Source organism: Natrix helvetica (assembly GCF_964273705.1).
Source record: "Natrix helvetica genome assembly, chromosome: 1".
Taxonomy (NCBI): domain Eukaryota; kingdom Metazoa; phylum Chordata; class Lepidosauria; order Squamata; family Natricidae; genus Natrix; species Natrix helvetica.
The window spans coordinates 7,960,276-7,979,579 of NC_138548.1; the positions used below are offsets into that span (position 1 = coordinate 7,960,276).

The 19,304-nt window shown below is 48.8% G+C and overlaps 1 protein-coding gene across 2 annotated transcripts in view; it reads left to right on the forward strand.

The window, feature by feature from the left end:
- KDM4B (lysine demethylase 4B) overlaps positions 1–19,304 on the forward strand; it is a 250,925-nt gene that overhangs the window by 21,188 nt on the left and 210,433 nt on the right. The window lies entirely within an intron of this gene.

The following is a 19,304-nucleotide window of genomic DNA, read 5'->3' on the forward strand; positions in this document are numbered from 1 at the left end:
ACTGTAACTTTTGCAAATGCTGAAAGCATCAATTCATGCTGAAACGCCTTCTCAAGTCAATTCTCTTTACATACAAAAAGTTGCAAGCTATGGCATTCCAATAGAAGAGAATACACAGGGTTCTTCAGTTGTGGAGTCCTTGGTGCCCTCTGAGCTTGGCGTTTTGTTTGTCGATGTTTCATTACCCAACTAAGCTACATCATCAGCATGAGGCACTGATCCCTGTTTATAGAAGATACCAGTGTTGGAGATGGTGCGATTTTCTTCTTGGTAGTTTCTTGATGAGGGTATTGTTTTCTGTTTGATTGTTTATCTGGTGTTAATCCCTGCTTATCTGGGTGTAGACTGCTGGGGAAGATCTGTTCTTTCTCCATAGTGAGGGGGGAGGAGTATCCAGGATGGGTTGCTTTTTTGTCTCTCTTGAGTGGTGTGTAAATGTGTTTAATGTGTCTGCTAATGACTAATTTGTCTGAATGGTATGTTTTCTTTTGCATTCTCCCTTGCATTTTTGGATTTGGGTTGGTTATGATGCTCAGTTTCCTGTTAATACTATGGATGAGTCTGTCCAAGTGTTGTGAGATTAAATTTTTATTGTGTCTTCTGACTCCTAGTTGCAGTTCATGGATGCAGTCTGCTGATCTTCTGCCTATCTCATCCTATATAGTGGCTGATACAGTCTTTACGCCCTATGTTTTAGATCAGGGGTCTCCAACCTTTCCAGCTTTGCGGCCCGGGGGGGGGGAGGATGATGCCACGTGAACCACAAATATAGCTGGATGCACTTGCCCACTGCTTCCACTGCCCAGTTCTGAAGGGGCTGTGGCCTGGGGGTTGGGGACACCTGTTTTAAATAATTCATTTTTTTCTTCTTGGGCTCCTTTCGGTTTCTTTAAGATGTTTTGGAGAGCTTTTGTTTGTATGATGTGTGGTAGTAATAGTCTGTTGGTTGTTTCGAGATGTTTTTGATCTTTGGCAGTGTTATCTTTTCCATAGCTTTTGTTGGTTGTGTTACAGTGTTTGAGTGGTCAGGCACTTTTTGATAAAGTTGTGTAGCCTTCCATTGTGTTGGAGATGTATTATAGGCAGTCTGTTTTATTTTTCTGGTGCCTTCGGTTGCTGCAGTGTGTTGATGATACTTAAATCTGAATAATGCTCTTACACAGCCTCTTGTGGGAGGTTGGGTTATTACTTTGGTAATGGAGCATTTGGTTAATGTGGGTTGCTTTTTGAAGGATTTGCATTTCTAATTTGCTGTCATTTCCTCTGCTGTGGAGGACACCCAAGAAGGGTTGTGTGTTGTTATCATCTTCCCTTGTAAATTTTATTCCTTTGAAGATGTTTTTGATTGTCTCATGCATCTTCTCTCTAGTAGCTGTTCCCTTTTCCATTTTTATGACAAAGGTGTCATCTACATACTGGTTTTATGCTTTTAGTTGTATGTGTGGGAATGCTGTAGTTACTGTGTGCCGCTTATGGTTTCTCCTAGGAGAACTTAACACGTTAATGCCATGGGTATATTCCTCTGATTTGTTCATATATTTGTCCAACAAAATAAAAGTTGGTAATAAAGCAGAGGTTCTTGAGATCTATGATTCTGGGCATCTAAATGTATTTGACTAGGTCAGGTGCATTGTCTTAGTATTGCTGCTTCAGATTCATTTGCTATTTCTGGATCTAAGAACTTAGCTTAGATTCTAATTCAATTCTAATTTAGATTCATAGTTCTAAGAAGATTCTGGGATCTAAAAATGCTAATTGAGCATCACATGATCCTGCACTTGGTAGGCCCTTCCGTGCCCAGCTGACCTTCACTATCTTTCCAGTATAGCCCAATAGCAGTTGCTATTGGCAGGCTGCCTTTCTGAGTCCCTGCTTCGGAAAGCGACCAGCTGAGACTGCTGAAGGCTTTAGGCCTTTACTTCAATCTCAACATCACACAGAGGAGTGCTGAAATGCAGGGCCGCCAAAATGGCAGAGATGTGGGGATAGACAGGTGGGGGGGAGGTTAAAGAGGAAGCAGGTCCAAGGCTGAGGTGGATCAAGATGGAAATGACAGTTGGTCTTACCTGGACTGTTATTTTAAGAGGCGTTTGCAGGATGGGCCAGTGATGGTATTCTCACAGCCAATTGGCCTCGAGACTGGGTTGAAGCTGAAGCCACGCCTCTGGGCTCCTCTCCTCTGACTCCAGTTTCAATGCAGTGTGTGCTTCCGAGATCCTGAAAACAAGTCTCAAAGGAGACATCTCCACCCCCAATACTGTCTATCTAACCTAGGGTGGGAACTGGCCCATCCTGCAAACACCTCTTAAAATAACAGTTCAGGTAAGACTAACTGTCATTTTCCAGAGTGGGTTTGCAGGATGGTCCAGTGATGGCACATACCCAGGTTACCGTCCCATAGGGTGTGCCCTCACTGATCCAACAGGACCTGTTACAGGACCCTGCGGCCAAACGCCGTGTCGGAAGATGCGAAGGCATCAAGCCTGTAGTGTCGCATAAAGGGCGACGGGGAGGCCCATGTTGCTGCCCTGCAGATGTCTTCTCCTAGGCGCTGCTTGGAGTGTCCAAGCATGGGTTAACTTCAGCTTGCTGCCCAAGGACTGAGTTCAAAGATTGTGTAGGATAACTCCTGAGTTATCCCAAGCAATGCAGGAGGTGGTTGCATGGGTGATATCACAGGGGATTGCAGATGGCATCCAACAGCTGGGTCTTACCTTGCCCCTCCAGAACAAGACCAAAGCTAGGGTGCAGACCACAGGAGCTCACATTCAATTCACCGGAGCCTCCCCTCCTGCTTTCTCAGCTGTCAGCGAGACGTCTGAAGAGGAGGATGGTGATCTATCAGAGGACGAGAATCCGGTCCCCGATGCCCCCACCTTCTCTGGCTTATTCAAGCCTTCAATGTTTAAGGCCATTCTGACCAAGGTTAGGGCTTCGTCCATTCACATGGGACTCCCCGCCCAATCCGACAACACTGCCATTGAACAGGGTAGCAAGGAAACGGTCGGATCAGGGGATCCAGGCGCAGGTCTCTGTAAGGAGACCACTCCCCCTCAGGAGTTGGTTCCAGCACCACAGCTGTTCCTGGATGTTATCCAGCGACAATGGGTACAGCCTGGGTCGATGGCTAATCCCAGTGGGGTAGATAAAAAGCTCTACTCTCTGGAGAACGGCATGGAGGATCTCCTGAAGCTTCCTCAAGTAGATGACCCCATAGTTACGCTAACCTCCAACTCGGTTCTCCCAGCTGACCTACTGGAGGGACTCAAAGCGGAAGACAAGAAGGTGGAGAAGGCCTGTCATAAGACTCACATGGCCACCGCGTGGGCCATGAAGGTCTCCTCCTCCTCTTCCTACTTCAGCAGGGCAGCCCTATTTTGGCTCCGCAAGCTGCTAGCCAACCTCCCTGCCGGAGACATTAGATCGTGCCAAGACGTGAGCAAAATTATTGCTGCAGTTGAATACTCGGCCGACGCTTCCCTTAATGCCACCAAATTTTCCTCTAGGGCTATGGCATCTAATGTGACCACACGCCGTCTGCTGTGGCTCCGCCAGTGGCAGGCGGACATGAAGGCGAAGTGGAAGTTGGCCTCGGCCCCTTTCAAGGATGGTAAGCTCTTTGGTGAGGCCTTGGACTCAGTCTTAATTTATTATTTATCGAATTTCTAGACTGCCCCCTCTCCCCGGAGGGACTCCAAGGACAAACACAAAATCTTACCAGCAGTCACCAAGAAACCGGGCCGCAAGGGTCTTTCCTTTTTTCGTAGGCAGCCCTTTCAGAACACTGACTCCCCCTCTACATCTGGGGGATTTACCAGATCCTATCCCCAAATGCAGGATAGGACATCCTTCAGGGACAAAACCAGACAACAGGGTAACCGCAGGTCCTTTCGAGGAGGGTTCCCCAACCGCTCCTTTCGCAGACCCAAGTGACCATCACCGGTCACCTCCCATTGGGGGTCGGCTACAGCTCTACACTGCCCAGTGGGAGGAGACAACAACGGATGCTTGGGTACTGAACACAATCCATCACGGCCTTACCTTAGACTTCCTTTCCTTTCCTACATGGACCTTCATCCGCTGCCCCCTCCCGAAATCGACCCACAAGCTACAATTGATGCAGGCAGAGATCTGGCATCTACTGGACATAGCGGTCATAGAGAGGTGCCCCGGGGTGAGGAGGGCAGAGGATTTTACTCGATCCTCTTTCTAGTCCCCAAAGCCACAGGAGGGGTGAGAGCCATACTGGATCTCAAGAAACTCAACATCCATATAGCGTAGAAGCGCTTCAAAATGCAATCACTCCAGACCATCTTGGGTTGCATCAGGAGGGTGACTTCTTGACATCAATTGACCTTAAGGAGGCGTACCTGTATGTTCTCATTCATCCAGCGCATCGCAAATTTCTGAAGTTCCAGTTTGCAAACCAGCATTATCAATAAAAGGCTCTTCCCTTCGGCCTATCATGGGCCCCCAGGACGTTCACCAAGCTTCAGGCTGCTGTCGCCGCACATCTCAGATCTCGTCCAGTAAGAATTGTTTGTTATCTGGATGACATCCTGTTGATGTCGTCGTCCAGGGAGTGGGCGTGTCAAGATCTCAACGTCACCATCCACGCATTACAGCAACATGGTTTCTCCGTCAATCTGGAGAAGAGTCACTTGGAGCCTACCTCCAGGATTCAACATCTGGGCACTGTGATCGACTCCAGAATTTGCAGGGTGTTCCTCACACAGGAGCGGAGGGACAGCATCACATCCCTTGTGCGTCAGATCAGGAGATCCAGGTCAGCACCTCTAGTGACTCTATCCCAGCTACTGGGGAAGCTGATCTCATGCATCGCTGTAGTTCCTTGGGTATGGCTGCATGCACGGGATCTTCAGTGGTTCCTTCGTCCAATTCAACAGTGCAAGGCCAGCAACTCCAAGAGGGTGGTCAGCGTTCCCCCAAAGATGCGCCGGTCGCTCGGGTGGTGGCAATCTTCAGCGCTGACAAGGGGTCCCTCTTCAAGGAACCAGAGCGCCTGGTCATCGTAACAGACACCAGCTTGTACGGCTGGGGCGCCCACCTACATACACACGTGACGCAGGGCAGATGGTCGCAGGCAGAGCTCGCCCACAACATAAATTGGCTGGAGCTCAGAGCCACCAGGCTAGCTCTGCACCACTTTCATCGAGGGTTCCCATGCCCTCATACTGGCGGACAACATCGCCACCAAGACCTACATCAATCACCAGGGCGGAACTCGATCAACGGCATTGATGTCGGAGGTGGAGGCCATAGAACGATGGGCGGAGCGCCACCTCGAGTCCTTGAGAGCGGGCCACATCTCAGGGGAGGACAATGTGACAGCAGACTGGCTGAGCAGAACAACCATCATCAACACAGAATGGCAACTTCATCCATCTCTGTTCTACCAGCTGACCCAGAGATTCGGTCTTCTGACAATAGACCTGTTTGCCAGTCCCGAGAACACTCATCTCCCTGGTTCTTTTCAAGATTCCAATGCTCCGGCGCGGAAGGGACGGACGTTCTTTGATGCCGCTGCCTCCCGGATTGTTATACGTGTTCCCGCCCCTCCCACTGATACCTAAGGTGATCAGGAAGATCTTACTGGAGGGCACCGAAGTACTGCTAGTCGACCCGCACTGGCCAAGGAGGTCCTGGTTCCCCGACCTTGTCAGCCTGTCAGTGACCAAGCACTGGTGCATACTTCAGGAGCAGGGGGCCGTACCTCACCTGGACCCTCAATGGCTTCAGTTAGCTGTTTGGCACTTGAGGGGGACCTCCTGAGGCAAGACAGTTTTTCTGACAAGGTCATTCAAACCATTCAGGCATCCAGGCGACCTTCCACCGTGCGGATCAATGATGCTACTTGGGCTATCTTCTCCTCTTGGTGTCAGTCCCATCACATTGATGCCATAGCAGCGATGATCCCACAAATCCTAGACTTCCAAAGGAGGAGTTGGACAAGGGCCTTGCCCCCGACACCCTTCGGAGATAGAAGCAGCCCTGACCACCATCTTGTCCAGAGACGATTCTCAACCGCTCAGCAGACACCCAAAGGTCTGCAGTTTCCTAAAGGGGGCTACCAACCTACGCCCTCCGACGGTACACCGTTACCCAACTTGGGACCTATCGATTGTCTTACAGGCCTTAACATTGCCGCCATTCAAACCAATTCGTTCTATTAGCCTACGACATTTGTCGTTCAAAACCACCTTTCTCGTAGCCATCACCTCAGTGCGCAGAATTTCGGAACTAGCCGCGCTATCAGTTAGGGAGGACCTTTGTATTATACAGAGTCATTCTGCGATTGGATCCAACATTTCTTCCAAAAATTAACAGCTTATTCCACAGAATGCAAGAGGTCATCCTCCTCGACTTCTGCCCGCACCCCAGTCATCCCAGGGAGCACATCTGGCACAAATTGGATGTGCGCTGCACTGTACGGGTATACAAAAAGAGGACAGCCTCTTTTCGCAAGTCAGAATTGTTCTTCATATCGTTCCAGTCCACCTCCATGGGCAGGAAGGTATCATCTTCCACCATAGGACATTGGCTGCACGCTTGCATTAAGCTGGCTTACGAGCAACAATCTGTTGTTCCTCTTCGTATCACAACACACTCCACGAGTGCCGCGACTACGGCCGCTTGGGCTACTCAAGCGCCTATTGAAGAGATCTGCAGGGCGGCTACCTGGTCCTCACCTCCTTCATTTGGAAGGAGGGTCTTACAGCATGTCCTTGCGGCTCCTGCTATCCAGGACATTCCTCCTTCCCACCCTGGGACTTATAGCTTGGGTATGTCCCATGCTTGGACACTCCAAGCAGTGCCTAGGAGAATGACCGTTGGCTTACCTGAATGGTCGTTCTCTAGGCGCTGCCAACCCCGCCCTAGAGTTGCCTGAGAGTGCGTGACGTATCACCTCTATGGCATAGACTTTTCTCCATACAGCATCCTTCTGGGTCTCATACCTTCGTTTTTTAAACTGAGCCTCTGAGGAGAGCAGGAGGTGTGGCTACACAATCTTTGAACTCAGTCCTTGGGCAGCAAGCTGAAGTTAACCCATGCTTGGACACTCCGGCAGCGCCTAGAGAACGACCATTCAGATAAGCCAACAGTCATTCTATAAGGGCCTGGGAGGCCCAGGCCACCGAGATCACTGCGCTGCTGGTGGAATTTGTCGTGATTCTGGCCGGAACCAGCAGGTTTTGCGCCTTGTAGGCAAGAGCAATGGCCAGACGAATCCACCAACTATTACTGGACAGGGAAACCCTCTTTCCTAGCGACGAGGGTTGGAACAATACAAACAGAGCCTCAGATCTCCGGAATTTCGCTGTCCGTCTTAAGTAGATCCGTAAGGCCCTTTTTACATCTAAGCAGTGCCACCTGTGCTCCTGCTCCGTGACCGGGTCCGTGTATAAGTCTGGGAGAACCAACTCCTGGGCACGGTGGAAGATCATGTTCACCTTGGGCAGGAATGCCGGGTCAAGGCGTAGCACTTCCCTGTTGTTGTGAACCTGCATGGATCCTCTCTGGAGGAGAGGGCCCCCAGCTCCGATACTCGCCTAGCCGAGGTGATAGCGACCAGGAACACAACCTTACAAGTGAGTCACTTCCGGCTGACTGTCTGGAGCGGTTCAAAAGGCTCAGCCATAAGGGCCTGTAGCACCGTGGGAAGATGCCACATAGGAAACCTATGGACTGGCGGTGGACGAAGGTGGCCCGCCCCCTTGAGGAACCTCTTAACTAAAGGCAAACGAGGCAGTGGAGTGGGGCCCTCCCCAGGAATCACCGTGGCTAGTGCTGCTAACTATCTCTTAACAGTAGCTAGGGACAGCCCTTGTCCAGACCTTCCTGGAGGAAATCCAGTACCTGAGGGACCGAGGCCTTGGAAGGAGTCACGTGAGCGGCCTGACACCAGGAAAAAAACGTCAACAAGGTGGCATTGTAAATCTGGTTGGTTGATTGTCTGCGGGAAGCCTTGATGGTTCTGATCACTTTCTGGGACAGGAAGGCGCCTCTTAGGCGCTCCTGCTCAATCTGCACATGGCCAGTTGGAGCCACTCTGGATCTGGATGGATCAACTTCCCGTGTAGTAATCTCACCTCCCGCCGGGGAATCCTCCACGGTCTCCCTGCCGACAAGCTCAGCAGGTCCACGAACCAGGCCCTCCTGGGCCAGTAGGGGACCACTAGAATTACTTACGCCTTCTCTTTGACTGCCTTCTGGATGACCCCAGGAAGGAGAGGCGGGGGGGAAGCGTACAGCAGCCCGACCGGCGACCCGGAGCGAAGGGCGTTGACCTCCGTTCTCTGAGCTGGGAACCGAGAGAAGAACCGTGGCAGTTGAGCATTGGACGGAGTGGTGAACAGGTCCACCACTGGTCTCCCGAACCTCTGGCAGATCCTCTGGAAGAGCTTCTTGGTCAGACTCCACTCTCTGTTGTCTACCGTCTCCCGGGTCAGCCAGTACGCCTGATGGTTGTTGACGCCGGTGATGTGTTCCGCTCGGATGGAGCGTAGGTGTTTCTTTGCCAGTATCCCAGCAACATCGCCTCGGTGTGCAACACTCTGGATCATGTGCCCCCCTGTCGATTGATGTGTACCTTTGCTGCAACATTGTCTGTCAAGACGAGGACGTGGTGACCTTCTACTGAGGCTTGGAACCGTCGTAGGGCGAGGTGGACTGCCTGGAGCTCCAGCCAATTTATGTTGTGTTGAAGGTCGTTCTTTGACCACTGGCCTGGTGCCAGCTGAGAGCCTAGGGTCGCCCCCCAACCGAACAGCCTAGCGTCCGTTGTCAATATGAGGCGCTCTTGTTCCCTGAATTCGCAGCCCTTGAGCAATGCCAGGGGCATCCACCACTTGAGAGACATCAGCACCTGCGGCGTCGCTGGTACCTTGAGCGTCAAGTTGCTGGAATCGGCCCTCTGATATGGCAGCAGCCTCCATTGGAGTGTCCTGGCATGTAGTCGCGCCCACGGGACCACCTTGATACATGAGATGAACTTCCCCAGCAGGCTGAAAGAAGGGCTACGGGGACACAACGATTCTTCTGGATCTGCTTAATTAACTTCAACAAGCTGGACCTGCGATCTGGGGAGAGAAAAACTTGACCCAACCGGAAATCAATAACCGCCCCCAGGTGGAGGATTTGAGTGGCTAGAAAGAAAGAGAGTACTTTCTTGAAGTTAATCGAGAACTCCAAGCCTTGGAGGGTGTCAATGACCTGTTGGAGATCTGACCTAGTCTGGGCAAGGTCATCCAGGTAACAAAAGAGCCTGATGGGAATCTCCCTCCCTCCCTCTCTCCCTCCCTCTCCCTCCCGCTAACAACTTGATAAAGGTTCTGGGGGCCAAAGCCAGCCCAAACGATAGCGCTCTGTACTGGTAGTGAGCCCCTAAGTAGGAGAAATGTAGGAAACACCTATGCTTGGGAAAAATTGGGATGTGCAGGTAGGCATCCTTGAGGTCGATGGATGCCATATAGCCCCCCTCCCGAATCCCTGCCAAGATGGACTTGAGAGAGGCCATTTTAAAACATCTGTATACCAAGAATTGGTTCAGGTGTTTTAGGTTTAAAATGGCTCTCCATCCCCCCCCCCCCCGATGATTTTGGCACTAGGAAAAGGTTAGAGTAGAACCCCTTTGCCCCAGGGACCACTTCTATGGCCGCAATGTTGAGCAACTGCTGGATTGCCTTTCGTATCTGCTGGCGCTTATCAACATTCTTGGTGGGGGTGGAACACCTGGAAACAATTGGGGGGAGAGGAAAGGAATTCCAGACGGAGACCATAGGTCACTGTACTGAGGACCCAGGCATCCGTGGAAATCTCCGCCCAGGCGTCTGTGAACAGAGCCGGGCGGCCGCCAATGAGTGGGGTCATAGACAACCTACTTGCCCTAGCGGTTTGTTCTGGGGTTGGAAGCGGGATCTGTCCCAATTGAATCCTTTGTCGGGTAGCCTATCCGACCTGCCGGGAGGATACCTGCTCTGGTGAGTTTCCTGCTCCTGTGGTCACTGTGCAGACCTGCGGTAGTAGGGCGTGGTCCTTTGCTCTGCCTTCTTGGTTGATGACAGTAGTACCTTCTTCTTGTTCTTGTCCTCCACCAGGATTGGGTCAAGGGAAGCCCCAAATAGGGAGCCCCCTGTATAGGTTGCTGAGGCCAGCTGCCACTTTGCCTTGTTGTCTGCCTGTGATCCCTGGAGCCACAGGAGGCGATGAGACCCGACGGACGATGCCATAGCCCTGGAAGAAAACTTCATAGCATTTAAGGTTGCGTCAGCCGAAAACTGAGCAACTGCCACTAATTTGTTTAGGTCCTGGTGTAGACAGACGTCCTCTGGTGGAATGCACGCCTGGATCTGCTCCATCCAAAGGATGGCTGTATGACTGAAGGACGACGCAGAGGCCGCCGCCTTAATGGCCCAAACCGACAACTGGAAGGTCTTCCTGAGGATCATCTCCGCCTTCCTGTCCTCTGCCTTCAGGTTGTCTGCCACATCCTTGGGTACCAGCAAGGCTGGGGCTGCCAAGGCCACCACAGGCGGATCCAGAGAGGGCATCTGCAATACTTGGGAGAAATCTGGTTCAATGTTATAGAACTGTCTGTCATTACTGCCTGGAGTAGGGAAAACCCCGGGTGTCTCCCACTGCCTCTTAACTTCTTCCAGGAATAAATCGGGAGCAGGGATCTCCTCCTTAGCAGTTTTGGGCTCGGAATAGACCGGGCTCTGGCGCTTCTTTGCTGGCTCCCCTTCTTTTGCCATCTGCCCTCCCCCAGCTGTGCAGTGGCACATGCTTTGCATAGGAGGGACCGGAATAGGGTAGGAGGGAACAACCCTTTGAAGGCGGGGGGGGGGGGGGTCAGGCTCCAGATCCTCCTCATCCTCAGAGAGATCTGGGTCTTGCTGCGCCTTGTCCCCCAAGACTGACCCCTCACTCGCCAAGGAAGAGGACCCAGGGGGACAGACTGGCTGGGTAGGGCCGCGTGGCTGGGATGATAAAGAACTGGGGACCGTGACCTCACCCTGAGGTACAGGCCGAGGCACCTGGCGCTGCATGCCTGCAGCCACACCTGAAGCAATGACTCTTTCGATGAGATTCTGGAGACCATCAGGCAGGTCCTCCATATCTAAGGAATACCAGCTGGGTCCCACTGGCACCTGACTATGGCTGGGGATAAGTGCCAGGGAAGGTCTGGATGGGTCTCTACCTCCCTGCTGTGTCTATTGAGAGAGAAACTCAGCCTGATTGTCTACCGGGTCAAGATCCTCCATGGAAACGGGGGGGGAATGGGCCCCACTGCACTCCCTCAAGGAATCTGGGGACCTAGGGGGAGAATCCTGCCTAGAAAGATCCCCTAAGGGTGACCTGGACCTGGACCTGGATCTGGAGGGGGAAGGAACTGATCCTACCCTGTAGAGCCCTCAACCCCTCTTCCTTAGAAAAGGTTCTTACTAAAGCCCTGTGCTTCCTTGCTTTGTCTCTCTGGCTGGCACGGGAAGGGCAAGTGTCAGCCAAGGCTTTAAGCCTCCTGGAAGAGGCAGTGGGACGCTGCCTGGAGGAAGTCCCCTCTCCAGGGGACATGGGGGGGAGGGGATCTATCTGCCATCACGCAGCTACTTAAGACCACTGCTCGTGCTTCCTGTGATCCGCTCCTCACTCCACCTCTGCAGCCAGAAGAAATTAGATCCTCACTCTCTTCGCCGCACGCCCCGATCTTTTAAACACCGCAAAAGGTGCGTTTTGGGGTTGCCGCAGCTTCTAAGGGAGGCTGCTGCCGCCATGCGCCTTCCCAGCCACTTCTGCAGCTCCTGGTGCTTCCTACTCTTCTGCGCCCTCTTCTAATCCCACAGCAGTGAGGCACGCTCTGTTCTAGGGCTTCTGGGGCTGTCGGGCTGGAAACCAGAGCCCCTTAGCCCCACTGGCGCTGATCTGCCCTCTCAAGGCTCCACGTGGTCGCCGGCTAAAATGACCACCAGAACAGCGACCCAGCCACCGGAGCCTCCAAGCCTTGAGCTTTAAACCCCCAGGTAGCTGGAAAAACCGCAGCTATCAGCAGGGACTTACTGGGAGGTGAAGGCAGGGTCTCCTTGTGAGATAGGAAGCAAGCTGAGTAGAGGATGGTCCAGAGAAGGTAAATCCGATCAGGAGTCAATAAATTTCAAACTCTCTTTGGCCAGACTGGATTGAAACTGGAGTCAGAGGAGAGGAGCCCAAAGGCGTGGCTTCAGCTTCAACCCAGTCTCGAGGCCAATTGGCTGTGAGAATACCATCACTGGACCATCCTGCAAACCCACTCTGGAAAATGTCTTGGATTTGTTGGGAGTAGAGCTAGCAGCAGATTCGGACAGTGAGGAGGTTGGGAAGGAACATGGGAAGTCCTGGAGTCGGGGGAAGGCTCTGGGGAGGGCTCTGTATCGGAGGTAGAGAGGGGGCCAGGGCTGTCTGACAGTTATCAGCTGCCTTCAGAGTCAGACATCAGTGGGGCAGAATAATAGCTGGAGCCTGTTCCTGGTGTGCACATGCGCAGAGTTGCCAGACGAAGGGAACAGCTAAAGAACAGGGGTCGACTTGAGAGTAAGGCCACAGGTGGACGATGAATGGCCCTCCCAGGAAATAAAAGAAGAGTGAAGGGGGGAGTGGAGTTTGCAGGAGACAATTAGTTCACATAATTGGTTTGTGACTCTGGGGGACTCCTTGCCAAGTTTTGCAGCTCTTGGCCTGGCAGCTCTCCAAGCCAGAGAAGGTCTGTGACCGTAAATTCTCCCCTGAAAGACTTTGCTGGATGTGAAGGAGCAGAATTCACAGTCAGTTAATAAAAGGGTTTTTTGTCGGGACAAGGAGTTTGCTTCATGCTCTCGGGAAGCCTCGGTCAGAACAGGATTGAGGTGAGTCCTCTTCTAATAGTTCTCTTTAACGATGGCAATGGGGACTAACAGGATTTGCATCACTAAGTGTTGCAGTTATGTGATGTCACTCTTTACAACTGTATCGCTTAACAGTGGAAGTTCTGTTCCCAATTACCATCATAACTGGAGGGCTACTTATTATTCCTTGTTTTTTATTCATCATCATTCTGATTTGACCTGAAAGAATTTCTCACATTTCCCAAGGACTCAGGATAGGCAGTCTGTGCTGTCCTCATATTTTTTGACTGGACTTTCTTACCAAGAGGCTTGTCATAAAATGTTTGGAAGGGAAGCTCCATCTCTATGTGTTAACTCTGCCAAGCCACGCGTGGAAAACTAGATTAATAACATGCTGTTCTTATTCATGGAAAACTCTCTCTTTGACTGAACACAACAACATTGTGTTGCTCTGCTTTTGTATTCAGTGGGAAAGTAGAATGAAGGCAATGACTTTATGGATGCTATAGGGATGATGAGCACTATCAAATTATAAACCTGGTCCTATTTCATAATTAGTCCTCCTTGAGGAGCTTGTTAAGGGGTTTACCTTTGGCACGAGACAAGGAATCTCTGAGAGGCACAATGCTCCTCCTTGCGTGTTTGCCTCTCAATTTCTAGACTTCAGCCTAGTCACTGAGATTAAGTGCATCCCGATTCTGAACTGGAGGTGCTGTGAAAGGCCCAATTTTTGGGTTGAATGGCAGCATCTCCTCTATTCCACCAGAAGGGAAGCGGGACCTCACTTACAAGTTCCTCCTTCCTGTCCAGAGGCACGTCAACATTCCACCTTGACATTGTGTGCAATATTCCGAAAAGCAGAAGGCGCACAGGACCATTGCTAGAGATTAGGATGCACAGTGAGCAGTAGCACCCCATCTTGCTGTCACCCCAACAAGAAAGGCCCTTTCCTTTCCTTCCCCATTAGCAGGAGTGGAACTCCTCAATCCTGCCTGCATTTTTGTACTAATAAGAATGTATTTAGCTATCATCTATCTATCAGCCATCCATCCATCCATCCATCCATCCATCCATCCATCCATCCATCCATCTATATCTATTGCAGGGGTTGGCAATTAATTTTCCCGAGGGGCCACATAAGAAGCTGTGACTGCTGTGGAGGACAAAACCAGTAGGGCTGGGGAAGCACATAGATGTGCACACATGCCCATGCGTAAAATTAAAAAAAATAGTGGCCTTCAAAATAAAAGCCATTTTTTGCAGGCTGGACAAGAACAGAAGTTGCCATGGGGCCATAAAATGCTCAAGTCTGATCTATAGGCTACCCAATTTCCAATGACTCCAGGCAATTTATAATTAAAAAGTCAGGAAAAAAAAATAAGCAGCCCAAAGGCAAGCTTATTAAAAAAAAAAACACCAACAAGAGAATGAAATGGAGACAGGAGCGAGCTCTATGCAATGGTCAGTGGTGAAGAGAAGTCCAGCAGCATCTGAGCAGCCATATGGCTTCTTCCATCAGGGCAGGCCTGGAAATGACCATACCAGTTTTCCTCCTTTTTTCTAGACACAAAGCAATTGGGGGAAGGGACATTGTTATGACTGCAGGGTATCAGATGCCTAATGTTGGGAGAAATGCCATTATTCTAGTTACACCAGACAGTATCATTTAATTCCATTAGGAGACTTTCCGGATTAAGTGAACGTATTCAGGGCAACGAATAAAGCAATAGCAGCTGCACCAAAATAGCACACTTTTTCCCTGGTAATGATACTATAATAATTCCTTTGCAGTCTCTCCTACATGGGACAAAGGCAGTATATTTCTGTCTCCAGATCTTGCCCGGGCCCTATAGTTGAAACTACAAGGCTAGCGTAGAAATCCTGCAGGATTTCTGTGGTCCATTTTGCCCTGACTGAACTCCTGTCTGTTGTTGAAACGTCATTCCAGATCCTTTCTGGGTGGAAATCGGATCTAACTTCCAATCTGTGTGGAAATGTATTTCCTGGGGGAAATAGAAAATCAATACAATTCCAGGGTAGAAATTTTCTTTGTGTTAGTCATTCTGAATTCAGGACCAACTGGCTGATTAAGAGCCCAGCACAGAGCCTCTCGCTCATTAGGTCTGTTAGCATACCTAATAAAGCACTAACTAGCTGCAGCGCAAATCTTATGCCCTTACATTCCTTCACTTTGCTCCACACCTGATTGGCCATATGTTGTGAAATAAACAAGTGATTAAACTTAAAGATCGTTTATCTAGATAGGGAATCATATCCAGTTCACACAAAACAGGATTGAATTAGATTTATTTGAGGTGGGTTTTTTTAAACATCCCACCTTATTTTTATAAAGAACTCAAGGCAGTGAACCTAGTTAATACTTTCTTCCTCCTGGTCAGTTAGGCTGAGAGAGGGTGGCCCAAAGTCACCTGTCAGGCTTTCATGCCTAAGACGGAACTGGAACTCACCATCTCCTGGTTTCTAGTCTGGCGCCTTAATTGCTAGACCAAAGTAGCTCTCTGGATATTCAAATTAGATACTTTAAATGTTGCCTTAAATGTTCAAGTCTATCAATTTAATCAGAAGATTCAGAAAATGTCCCTTGCGCCTTGGAACATTCAAGCTGCATTAACTTCCTCAACTAGTTATCCTTTCTAACAACAACAACAAAGGAAAAACAGTTAACCATCCTTGCCTTGCCTGAGTGAGACAAAAATGGATCTTTATTATTTGTCCATTGCCTGTGGGGCTGCAGTATTTGAGGATCTGCCTTACTTCCGTCATCTAGTGGGACCCAGGAAGTGTGCCTTTTCCATGGCTATGTCTTTATTTATTACATTTATAAATCGCTCCCTCTCCCCGAAGGGACTCTGTCCTCTGGAACACCATACCACTAAGATTTGGCTATTTGCTCATGTCGGAGGCCAGTAGAATAATTGTGTTGTGGCTCACCAGTGGAACTGGCAGCAGATTCAGACAGAGAGGAGGTTGGGGAGGAACCTGGGTAAGTCCTGGAGTCTGGGGAAGGCTCTGATAAGGGCCAGAGCTGTGTGACAGTTATCAGCTGCTTTCAGAGTCAGACATCAGTGAGGCAGAAGAACAGCTGGAGCCTGTTCCCAGTGTGCGCATGTGCAGAGTTGCCAGGAGAAGGGAAGAGCTAAAGAACAGGGGTCGACTTGGGAGTAAGAGTAAGGTGGACGATGAATGGCCCCTCCCAGAGGAAATAAAAGAGGAGCGAAAGGGGAGTGGAGTTTGCAGGAGACAATTAGTTCACTTAATTGATTGTGACTCTCCGAGACTCCTGGCCAAGTTCTGCAGATCTCGGCCTGTCAGCTCTCCAAGCCAGAGAAGGTCTGTGACTGTAAATCCTCCCTTGAAAGACTTTGCTGGATGTGAATGAGCAGAATTCACAGTCAGTTAATAAAAGGGGTTTTTAGTGGGACAAGGAGTTTGCTTCTTGCTCTTGGGAAGCCTCTGTCAGAACAGTATTGAGACAGGGATGGCTTCCCAGTTGCAAAGCAATCCTTGAGCAAATTATCTTGATTCATTTCAAATTAGTTTCAGTATAGACTCCTGAATTGAGACTGTTTTGGTTAGCCTTGGGAGATGACACTTTTTCTGAGATGTCCAAAAAATGTCACTCTACTTCTATTCGCCCTTTTAGGAACTTTCTGTACTATTGACCACAGACTCCTTCGGGATCACTGGAGATATTAAAGAATAGGAGGCAGGGATTTGCTCTTAACGAGCTTTCACTTGGTGCCATTTGGAGTAAACTACTATTTGAAGTAGGTGCTGTCATTTAGTAATCCTCAGACTCCATTATGCCTCCCTTGCTTTTCAATATCTGCATACATTCTGGAGGAGATCACCAGAAGGAGGAAAACAAATCTTAACTAAATGTTCCCTATTTATGGTGAATATTTTTGATACTCAAGGCTTCTTCAGTGGCTTTTTTTATTGGGATTATCTTATTAGTGCAACACGTGTACCCCTGTTTCTTTAAATTCAGACTCTTGCAAAAGGCCTATATGTGGTAAACAATTTGAGGGAACCAAATATTTCAGATCTTGGAATCTTGAAGTCTCTTGTTTACTTCTTATCTAGCTAAGAAATGCTTACTCTCTGTGAAAAGCAAACTTAACAATATTTCTGATGAATCTAGAATTCCTACTATGGAGGGCTCTCTGACAAATGCTATTATATATTAGATATTATAGTATTTCTCTTGTGTCCCAAAGGTGCTTTTCAAAAGGCAACTGGATTTCCTTCCTTCCTTCCTTCCTTCCTTCCTTCCTTCCTTCCTTCCTTCCTTCCTTCCTTCCTTCCTTCCTTCCTTTTTCCTTTCCTTTTCCTTTCCTTCTATCTCCATTTCTCTCCCCTTTCCTCCCATCTGCTCTCTTCCTTCTTTCCTTCCTCTCTCCTCCCCTCTCCCTCCCCTCCCCTTCTTTTTTCCTTGAAAACGTTTTGCTTCTCATCCAACAAGAAAATTCCTCAGATCTCACTTGCTTTCCAGAAGAAGGTGGGGGGGGGGGAACACACATATTGCTAAAATTGTTTTCTCTTTCTACATCTTTATAAAAGCAGGGTGACCTACTTTGTCCACACTATCCAATGGTTAAGGAGCTTGGAACATTGGCCTTGTGGAGGTATAACTATTGTAAACTGCAGTTTGGTTGCTCAGGATAATGCAAGCCTGCGGATGGCACCTTGCCTGATTATTCTTGTTTGACTGCTCCTGTTAGTAGGAGCAGCTAGACAAGTTTGAGCCAGAGTCCCTGGTTTGTTGCTTTTCAAAGTTGAAACAAGGGGTCCTTGATGTCTGCCAGGGTGGATAAAAATCAATGATTTTTAAAAAAAATAACATTAAAAAAATGATTTTTTAAAAAATTTAAATCGGATTTTTTTCATTTAAATCATTTTTTAAAATTTTATCCAATTTATTTTAATAAATGCTTTTGGAGTAAAAATCTATCTAATGATAGTTTTCTATTTAAGATACATTAACACTTTAGTTTATTCGGCATGAAATGGAGCTTAGTTATCTGGCACGAGGCTGTATATTCTGCAATATTTACGTTTTTTGTAAACTCATTCGATGCTCTGCAAGCTGAGATAACATGCACTACATTGATAGATTCACACAATTTCATAGTATTCATGAGACAAATCATTAAAAAAAAGTTCAGGAATATTCCTTTGTCCCATTGCTTTGCAAATCCATGTACACTACAAACTGTATGATTGTTTGAAGAGAAATTCATCTTTAGCACCAAGTACTTGAGAAGGAAGGGCAAGCAGTAAAAACGAAAAGTGAAACCTTCTAAGCAGCTTATAAATATAATATTAAAGAGCACCTGACATTTCAGATCCATCATGGCAGCGCCTGTTAGCGGGCATCCGCTCACCTGCTGCCCACCACGTCCCTCACCTTGTGTCTCTGCTGCATCACCAGCTGTCCCATTAAAACCAATGGGACTGTCGTTGGTAAAACAAAAAAAACTTAGGTCTATCTAAGACGGGGGTCTCCAAACTTGGCAACTTTAAGACTTGTGGACTTCAACTCCCAGAATTACCCCAGCCAGCAGAGCTGGCTGGGGAATTCTGGGAGTTGAAGTCCACAAGTCTTAAAGTTGCCAAGTTTGGACACCCCTGATCTAAGACTACCACAGTGGGGAAAAAACAATAAAAAAGCTACACTAATGCAATTAGGAGAAATCCAGTTTGCTCTTCAAGGACTGGAGATCTCAAACACATCCTTTTAGGGCAGTGTTTCTCAACCTTGTCAACTTGAAGCAGTCTGGACTTCAACTCCCAGAATTCTGGCTGGGGAATTCTGGGTGTTGAAGTCCAGACATCTTCAAGTTGACAAGGTTGAGAAACACTGTTTTAGGGCGACTGAGTTTTTCAAACTGACCTCTAAAGGGAGCAGGAGGCGTGGGTACACTAAAGATTTAAACTCAGTCCTTGGGCAGCAAGCTGAAGTTAACCCATGCTTGGACACTCCAAGCAGCGCCTAGGACAGGGGTGTCCAAACTTGGGAACTTTAAGACTTGTGGACTTCAACTTCCAGAATTCCCCAGCCAGCTATGCTGGCTGGGGAATTCTGGGAGTTGAAGTCCACAAGTCTTAAAGTTCTCAAGTTTGGAAGCCCCTGGCCTAGGAGAATGAACAGGGGGTCAGAGGAGGAGCCCCTGCGGGACAGAGATGACAGTTGCTCTTTAAAAACTATGATTTAAATGTAGTTGATTTAGAGCAAGCCTTTTTACTAAGGCTTTAAATCTCGAGTTAAATTGTGATTTAAATCGACTTGATTTAAATCAAATCCACCCTGATGTCTGTGGAGATTCTCCATCATCCAGACCACGGTGGTCCCAAAGATGCTTTTTCAAAAGGCAACCGGACTTTCTAATTTTTTTTTCTTTG